This window comes from Sinohyriopsis cumingii, chromosome 19 (genome assembly GCF_028554795.1).
Source record: "Sinohyriopsis cumingii isolate HCF-2022 chromosome 19, ASM2855479v2, whole genome shotgun sequence".
NCBI classification, from domain to species: domain Eukaryota; kingdom Metazoa; phylum Mollusca; class Bivalvia; order Unionida; family Unionidae; genus Sinohyriopsis; species Sinohyriopsis cumingii.
In genome coordinates, this window is record NC_142979.1 from 63,506,042 (window position 1) to 63,516,634 (window position 10,593).

Genomic DNA, 10,593 nt, shown 5'->3' on the forward strand with positions numbered 1-10,593 from the left:
GTGAGCAGAAGATTGCCCAGTACACAACATATATATGTCTTGACTACAGATATTACAGACGTTCTGAACACTCAAACTGGGTACTTTGTAAAAGATACCTTAATCTACAGTCTCGGCGCAGGATAATTTATTTTCCTGCAAGAAGACATCAAAATTGTGTAAGTGAACAGACATATTATATATAAAGTTCAAAACACCGATTAAAGTCTTGGAAATATTATAAAAGAAACTCTCCACGCTGATATCAGGCATCAGAATTTGTCAATGGCCAGATATTGAAATATTAAGCACAATATCCACTACTATCCAATGTCCTTCACATGCATACACACGCACTGACACGCTTTGAGACTGGTAATAAGTGTTCAATTAATAATTATTCGCCTACATTATAAATCATTTTATCATCAGCTTGTTGTAAGGAAAACTGAGTTCAGGACGATTAAGACATGCAATCCATGCACGAGAAAGAGCTGGAATTTGCCTGCAATTGGGCATTTTCTTCTTTACTTTATTTCTGTGCGTTGACTATATAGGTGGCATAAGTAATGAGAAACGATTCATGATGCGGTGCGTAAAAGGGAATTTGCCTGCAATTGGGCATTTTCTTGTATACTATGCTGTTGTGCATTGAATACGAAAATGGCACAATCAAAATTACAACAAAAGTAACGATATGTCTGATAATGTTTTCATTATCTTATTTTCAGATGAGTTGCTGCAATACAAGAGTTGTCCTAATGAGCATGCTCATGTAAATCACTTCTGCTCTGCCCGCACGTTCTCGGCCGCCAAAAAAAGCGTTGTACGCCATTCTCCTCTAATATAAATTTTCTCTTGTTTTCAAAGTGGGAAAGATTGTCCAATAGTTTCGGGCACAACATTCTGTATACATCCTATATATAGAGTACAACATGCTGCTCTTAAAATAAGCTTTTCTATGTAACATTGAAACAAAGACAGTCCAACAAAGCAATCATCTTTTACTTCAAGAATTAAAATGAAGCCCTCGAGTACACGTGTGCGAAGGAACCATCATTAATTTGACTTGCAAAATAAAGTGACCTGCTGACTATATTCAGATAATATTTCATCGAGCTACTCTATACCTGTCAATTATAAACTTTCCTAAAGTGAGCAAATTTAATGTTACTGATATTCAAAAACAATTATCAAAATAATTCAACCATTTGTATCGTATTACACTTGTCACAGACACTTTACATTGTCTAGGAAACTAGAAACATGAAAAAAATAATGTATGAATACTATATATATATCTTCACGGTAAAACACTCATAAATAGTCCATATTAAATAAATTCAATGGTACTTTGTAACGGGGGGAGATGATAGTACCTTAGATCTGACAGGCATTGAAAAAGGAATTTAGGCTTTTGCCGATCATTAAAATTTATAGTTCCTGCTAGAGTTTATTTTTGTGAGAAACGATACGTTCCGAATGATGTTACCCAAATTCATACATGTGCAATCTGTAATTTGATCATTGAATCGAAAGGTCAACTAAACGGACCTCGTATCAGTGTTCCTCAGATCTTCATTATGTTTCAGATATCAATTTTAAACGGATTGTCATGATGGTCATCCAAAAATTGAATAAAAGATACTATGTTATTTATAAGAATTTACCAGAGCTGCTGGGTACGTGCAACATGCTTTATCACCTCCTGCAAGTAAATCTGTACCCATCGTCACTTGCAAACGTTCGTCGATCCTCTTCGTTCCCCGTAGATGTAAAACGAACTCATCCACCAGAGAATCCACCTTTTGATATTACAGTGCGATGGGAACCTCATTTGCATAAAATTAGGGAATAAATAATATTGAGTGTGCTTGGAATGAGTTTCCAGTCACACAATCTATTAGTCTCATGTTTGGACAGTCAGATACGCTTGCACGCGCTGTTAGGACCCGTCATATGCAGGTTTCATCATTTGCACGAGTTCTCTTTTGTATACAATAGGTATGCGAGAACTTCTGTTTCGAGATCAAAATGAAATGGAACATTTAGCGAACCACCCATATTAATACACATACAAGATACTCACCTATGGATGAAAAATTCATAAATATCTCGCACTGAGAACGGTCAAACACGGTAATCGTGTACCTAACTAACATGTGCAAATGAGAATTTTGAAACGTTCAATTAAATTTGTTAATTTTGCTGAAAAGGGTAAAATTTTAGTCTGTATGTCTTTAGAATATGAATATGTACTTATGGAGAGATACACAAATTAACGTGAATTAGATTTAAAAAAGTTCAAACGTTCAGTAAGAGCAAAAGGAATGTAACTTCAAAGGAGAGGATATATAAAAAAAATAAAGAGTTCTCTTTCTTAGTTCAATTTAGAGTGCAAAGGAAAGTTTTGTTTTATGCACAAATTTAATGTTGTATACACCTGCCTAATACAAAACGTCATAAAAAATAAACTTGACGAATGACGTCAAAGAGGTCCATATCTTTGGATAGGTATACTAAAGCAAAACATAAGAATATCGTTCCCTTGACCTGACAAGTCAGTGGAAATTTATAGAATAATAAGTTGATGCTCCCCACCCCGAAAATTTTACGTATATTTTTCCTGTCCGAAAGCACTCTTTTAGAATATATGATGCTCAGTGAAAACAGGTCCTTTCCCTTGAGTGATGACACTTAGAAAAACTTTGGTTACTTAAATAGCTTGATGCAATTCAAATAGTTGTCATCCAGGCAGTAGTTTGAGAAAAAAATTCTACTTGCCTTGAACCAACGTGTCTACTGCTATAAGTGGCATTCTCTGCTTCCTAGCCGACTATTACTATTTTAATGGCTAGATACTGAAGTGACCACATGAGTTGTACATGCCTCAAGTCAATTTCAAGAACAAAACAAGCCGGAAAGAGCAAATTCCCAAATATATCCGTATCTTTATTATTACACAATAACAAAAAGTCACACCATGGCCTTAAATTAAGAAATTTTGCCCGGGACCAATTTACGAAACTGTCCCCTGCCACCTTAATGTGAAAATCGGAATAATAATTCCAAATGACACTTATGTTTTTAATGAGAGATTCTTTTCTCCTTGGCTTTTTACCTACATACTTGCATTCACCCAAAGGGAACGACGTAGATCATTCATACTGCTCTGTATAGCTGGTTACCTAGAACATATCTTTAAAGTATTCAAAAAATGTTCCGAATATTTTATAGGAATGGTTTTGTATATTTCTTTTAAAAATAAATGATCTGAATGACCATAGAAAATTTCGTTCGTGATAAAATGGCTGTATTAGTCAAGGTTAGAAAAATGTTTGCAGACGTCAACTCGTCGACCACTGTCTATTCAATACTTTAACAGATACTTGTGTACAATAGCCAGCAAACCGGAATTACCCAGTGCATAATCAACGTGGTCGTCATCTTGATTCGATCACAATTATTTCTCCTATATAGTCTCTACGTCCGTTTCTCAGTACTGGACTTTCCAATGTGTCCACTGTGAGAAAATCCTATTAAATCATATGTTCATCTAAAGTACCTCCAAAGATGAATTCACGGTGAAGTTCTTGTCGCAAGTTAAACGGCATATTTGAAAGGCTGGTCTGTAAACAAATCAACGTGCAGCAACGTATATTTACAGTTACATACATGACAGAGAGAAAGCATAAACTCGTACTTTTGTGCTCGGGGCCCCGAGTGGTACAAGGTACTCGCCTTAACAGATCACTACTATGTCACCTCAGTCAGCCCGAGTCCGAGTCTCAGGTTGTCGAACGTCGTTATGTGAGGAAAGCTTGCCAGTGACTTCCTTTGGGTCGGAGTTTCTTCCCAGTGTTTTCACGGATTGTTCTTCAACCAAATATACTGGCCGCCATGTGTAGCTAGTTACGTGCTGAAAAATGGCGTTAGAACCATAACACAAACATCGTGTGCGCTTATTCTCGATATGTATTTTCAAATATAATTGTATATCGCCATTTCTTTATGATATTTTGATTAACTGGACCGAATTTGTATTTGTTCTTTATGATACAATTTGATGAATTTTCAACAACAAAAAATCTTCCTGAAACTTAGCAACAGTAAAATTATAAACAATAATAAGTTACATTTACTGATTCAACATCAATATTTTCAATATCTCTAAAATAGGAAAATGAAATTACCTTTCTCTTAATGTACATGCCCAAACGTTTATACTTTCACATATCTCATATCTATACATTTTCTCCGTACATCGATGAACACCAATTAATTGGTAATGTCTGTAAACTTCTCTATGGACCTAGTATACAATCAAATCAATTAGACACTAATAGGATTATTACGACTATACGCTCTTAAACTAACAGAAACGAGTGAAAGCCAACAAACTGTAAAATTCAAAATTTCCTATAATACAAAGTGAAAAATTACCAATATATAACTGTAACAGGATAGACCTGAATGGATGCTTGGGTCAAATGACAACAAAATACAACGTGATGAAAGATGGAAGTTTATGATATGAATTAATAAAAATATATATATATTACAAATACAGTGATTTCCCGCTCTAAACCTACGTCTCATTGAATTACTTTATCCAAACATTCACAAATAGGAAAACAAAAATAGATTTCATGTATTCAAATATATGACGGTAAGATTCGTATAATCTCAAATAATGATTATAAGATTAAAAAAATATTATGTAATCTCATGCAGTGAAAGTGAGATTCAAATAATCTCCTGCAATGAAAATAAGATTCCTATAATCTCATGCAATCAAAATGACAAAATTGTACTCAATTAAAACAACAATCAATTGAACCGAACATATGTCTCTGTATTTTATATAGCCATACGATTGCTAGATATTTGTAAAAACTTTCAAATGTGTCCACTGACAAACCACACCGTTCTCCCGAACTCTTGGGTTGGCCCACACTTGTATCGGCCGCACACACCTTTCATGGATCCAACATGCGCACAAGTTTACACATTAGCGGTTTCGTCTTTGTATGGCCTTGATCGTTACATTTTCCATGTCCATACAGACACACAGACGGCCAGACTGATATACCCGCACATACATACGTACAGTTCTCCTGAATTGGGTTGACCCACATGTATTGGCCACGAACACCCTTCATGGATCCACCATGCGCACAGACATACGTACAGACAGCTACAATAAAACCAAACTGGTCATAATAACATGTACGAAATTAAAATCTATAGATACATGCTACTAAATTAAACCCCTAGAAACAATTTGTAGCAACTCAAAAGTTCACATCGTTTCAAATCCGCGTAGTAGTAAAGGCATCATTTCACAATACGACACTACAAGTTGAATATGCTTCGCATATCAAATAAAATTCAAATGTAACACTTACCCCTACGCCTGGAGAGCAACAACTGAGAACGTTCATTCCTTGACAAGATGCAAAGGACAGTGTGTCAGTCAGAAAACAAACTTGCCTTAAATCTACAGGAGATTGAGTATTGGTAAGGATAGAATACCCGTGCATGCCGTACTTTTAGTGTCTCTCGTCGCAAGCGATATACGCCGAGATACATGCTAGTTCAGTTGCTTACCTAGAAAAACAATTATCCACCCTAGGTAACGTTGTACGCAAGTAAGACGAAAATGATCAATTCATTCTAAGGCGAAACCAAGTTATTTCTTTCCTTATTCTGTGACACTAACATTATTGTGAATGAAATCCTAAATAGCCCTAAAAGATTTATCTCATGTCAAAAAAGTATAAAAAGTATCGACTATTCCAAATGAATCCCTGTGGTGTTCCGAATGAAGTCCAATCTATTGTACTGATGTGTCAATAGTCTGGAATAGTTTGATGTGCCAACAGTCTTGATTTAGCACAATTATATCATCCAACATGTCTTTAAATCAACTCCCAGAAATTCCGAAATAACTACCTAAAAACGAACTTTATGAGTACCTTGTAATTCCAGTGAATAATCGCCACAAATTAAATCTCAACTGAACACAACTAAATGACTCCACTGAGACTGACTTTTAAGAAAGGAATAATTGATTCTCAGGTAAACGTCCTTATATGAAATACTACGACACAATTTCAGAACCAGAATGAGGGTAGAATAATTATTTCAATGTCATTTTTATAAGTCTTTGGTATGACTCGGCCGGGGTTGAACCCACGACCTCCCGCTTCCGAGGTGGACGCTCTAACCACTAGGCCACCGGAGCGGTCCAAACTTTCATAACGTTAGATATAAAAGTCTCTTCCTACTAATGCTACGGCTGCTGCTACTACTACTACTGCTATTACTGCTGCTACTGCAATTATTAAAACTATTGCCACTACTACTACTGCTGTTGCTACTAGTATTACCAATATTTCTGCTACAGCTACTACTAGTACTGCTGCTATTGCTGCTGCTCCTGCTATTGTTACAACTATTACTACTAATAATAATGTTGCTACTAGTGCTACTAATATTGCTGCTACTAATACTACTACTACTGCTACTACTAATACTGCTGCTGTTGCTACTACTACTGCTACTACTACAAATACTGTTATTGTTGCTTATACTTCTGCTGCTATTGCTACTACTACAGATAGGTCGACTAAAATCAATCTGCGAGTAGTTGATGTAATATTATTGTAAACACAAGATGCTATGATTCATCACTGAAGTCATTAGATTGAATATATGATAAATGTGACAATTAAGTCAGATATTAATTATTGTAGATGAAACACTCGCGAGACCACGTCGTTACCTTTACGTCATTTCTCAATGAGAATGTGCACAGTGATTATGTTAATTTCTTTGTATTCATTTATTTATATTCATCATGTTCCCTGTATACATACCAGCTGGACCCGACCCATTGTATTTATTGCTGTAGATTTATCTCCAGTGAGCACAATAATTGGTTTCTTCAACTACTACTGCTAGAACTACTACTATTACTACTACCATTTCTGCTACTAGTACAACTACCACCACCAATTGCTACTACTACAACTACTAACCTTCTGTAAAACGGCCAACGGCACCAAACGAAGAAAATGAATGGGACATGATACTAAAGTCACAAGTGAAGCAGCTACTTTTGTCAGAAATATGATCAACAAGAATATGAATAAAACAATTATTTTATCAATATTTAAAAATGATGTCTATATATCCTTATAAAACTGCACTAGTTTATAATCATGGCATTAAATTCAATGTTTACTTTTTAAAAAAACAAACTCATTTTAGTCTTCTTTCCTTTGCCGTACGTGTCAGGAAAATCTTTAATATAAAATGATAGGTCAAAGGGATAATTCATGCATGGAGATAGAAACAGAGAGAGATGGTGCCTATCAATGATATCATGCAAAATAAAATTAAACAATGTCTTGTTCTTACCTTTATTTGGAAGGAAAGTTGAATATTTGCATCTTTACGCATCTTTAGTCCAATGTTTTTTTAATAGGGATGCTTTATTTTTAACCTTTTCATTACCAAGTACATTGGATGACAAGAATATAATTCACATGAAATTACTGAAGGAAAAAAACAGTCCTCAACTATTTACGATATAAGTACTTTTCCAAGAGACCTATAAATAAGTCGATCTGGTTTACCTAATACCTTACACTGAATAGATGGCTTATTTTTTAATATGTTTTGAATACACGAATTTTAACAAAACAAGAAAAGAAATACTTGTGTAATACTCATTTTACAACATGTCTTTAATTATTCCCCATACATCTTATTCCCTCGAATACGTTTAGAGACCGCGTGTTCTTACTGATAGATTATGCATTACACATTTTCATTACATGAAATTTGAACAGTACGATACACGTCTGACACACTTCCCACTATTAAGAAGTACCTAAACAGTAATAGCTTCTCGACATGTATGATATATTCAGAGATAGGATGATAAGAGATAAAGAGAAAATTTTAAAGACATTTATGGCTTCTTGTCACAACATCTTACATCACTTATGAATAATTGATTTATTTCATTGAGGGGAATTGCCTTTGAATTTTATGATTCTCTGTGGGCTACACCTCCTCCCGATCTAAGCCACTGATAATACTGGGCTATTTTTAGAGCAAACTGGCCCCGGAACTAGCGACCATTCCCACTTCCCGATTGCATTCCGCACAACTGGATTGGTCACCAAGGCTGTTTACTCCCTGACTGTAGTTTAGTATATAATCTACACAACAAAACTGGAAAAGTTAAACCAGATCTTGTGCTAGACCAGACACGCAGATTGAACACAGATTGAACGCAATATTTTTTAAACAATTTATCAAAGAGAAGTAAGTTTTTCTTTCCCGTCAAGAATATGTAATTTAAAATGTCCTCAGCGAAATTTACCACGGCATTAGAATTAACTTATAGATACAGAAATCTTTTCTACCAAAATTATTTTGCAGCAGGAATGGACAAAACATGCTTTAAATATAGTAAAATAATAATAATAATAATAATAATAATAATAATAATAATAATAATAATAATAATAATAATGATAATAATAAACTTAGTAAATATAAAAACAGTATTGATTACAAATATAATCACAATAATATATTATCATTATTATTATTGTCCGTATTATTTGAAATTAATGGTTTATGCCGAAATCTTACCCAGGAAAGACTGTAAAATCATCATAGTTCGTGTGTGTGTGTGTGTGTGTGTGTGTGTTTGTGTAAATTCGCCAATATATAATCTTTCAATTTTAATAATAATGAAAATAATAGTTTTATTAACAATAAAAACAAAACAAACAAATACAAACAAATATAACCAAAATAATGTATCACCATTAGTATTGCTGTCATATTTGAAACAGATACTATACGATGAATTCTTAACCAAGAAAGACAGTAAAACCATCGTAATTCATATATATAACCTTTCAGATTTAACAAACTTTTCATATCATACTTCACTTAGGTAATAAAGTTACTTTCTGTATGCGTATAAAGTATGTTAACGGAATATATCAAATATCTGTTTCCTCTTTTTCTGCAGATGATCTTCAGAAATTTCATAACCCAAACTGTATTTCTTTACGTATCATTGGCTGCGAATTATATCTTCTGTGCCCCTGTATGGGATATGTGTCAACCCCCGGCTAACCTCACTGTGTCATATCAGAAGCTCAATCAAGGAAATGATACAGGATTGAAATTTTTCATCCCTCCAAGTTACAGTAGCAGCAATAATGAAGTTCCAGAGAAAGCGCTTGCAGATCAGTGTGACAGCAAAAAACATGGTGAAACTTGTCCAGAAAAAGTTTTGGAGGGAAACCACGTTCCGGTTTATGCAAGGTCAACTTGCCCATGGACATATGCAGTGGATCACGACCCTTTACGTTTTCCCTCCACGATTCTTCTGGCCAAACCACGATGCACATATTGCATTGGTTCAAACCGTGATCTAGAATGTAATCCAATTACCCAGTCTATTCGCGTTCTCAGGAGAGGAGACTGTATTGAGGGACTCTACCAATATCATGAGTCTACGCAAGAAATAACAATAGGTTTTACTTGTGCTGGAAGGAGAACAGTACAAGATAAACCAGACGATAACGTAGATTATGCCTAATTTCTAGATGACCAAAATTGCAAACTGCTGCAAATTATGCAGAGAAGGTATCTAGAAAATATTGTGGATTTTGTGTATTGTCATATTGGCAACTTGTGTACCTCATTTTGGTGAAATCCTTATTACCACAATATTGTATTTTAAATGTTTCCCCTCACCCAACAGAAAAAACGTCTTTCAGAAATCTATCCCGCCCATTTGTGTGTGCCTGTGTGTGTGTGTGAGTGTGTGTGTGTGTGTGTGTGTGTGTGTGATTTTCTGAAAATTATAATGTTTCTTACATAATGAAGTTATGTGATGATTGCTATTTTGGCGATCAATTAGGATTGTGATTGCTCTCTTAATAATGAATGGTTGTAGTAGATAGTGGAAAACGTCACGTCCATTGTTTGTATTTATACAGCGCAACCTGTCTAAACTATGTCTTAATAAGCTTGAGTGCATTTCAGTATTTTACTCAGGATGATAACTATAAGTCTAGTCATATTTTTATTTTGTATACTGACACTTCATTTTATATTATTAACTCATTAGCACGACCTGGTTGTGGTTTTTTTAAATTTCCATCGTCGCTTAGCATCTTCAGCATGCATTTTGTTCACGACTTCTTCAGTTATTTACTTCTTTTAAAAAAAATAGTACGTGCGCAACAAAATACCTCTCTAATACAATCACTTTCATTCTTTTTTCTTTCTTTCTTTCTTTCTGTAATATTTATCCATTTGTTCCGCCAATAATTATTCGCTCAATATGATATGCACTAAGAACAACGTTAAGTTTAATTCATTGTTTGCTGATTAAAGGAAAACTCCTGGACTTTAACATTAACAAAAGGCGTTGTCTTTAAAATGTACTTAGACAGAAAATGCATGTAGTAATTTACTGTTCTTCTAACCTGGCCCCTTTACACATGACACCCCACTCGCCCCACCTATTTTTATTCCATCTGCCTAAATTTCATTCCGCCATGATATTGA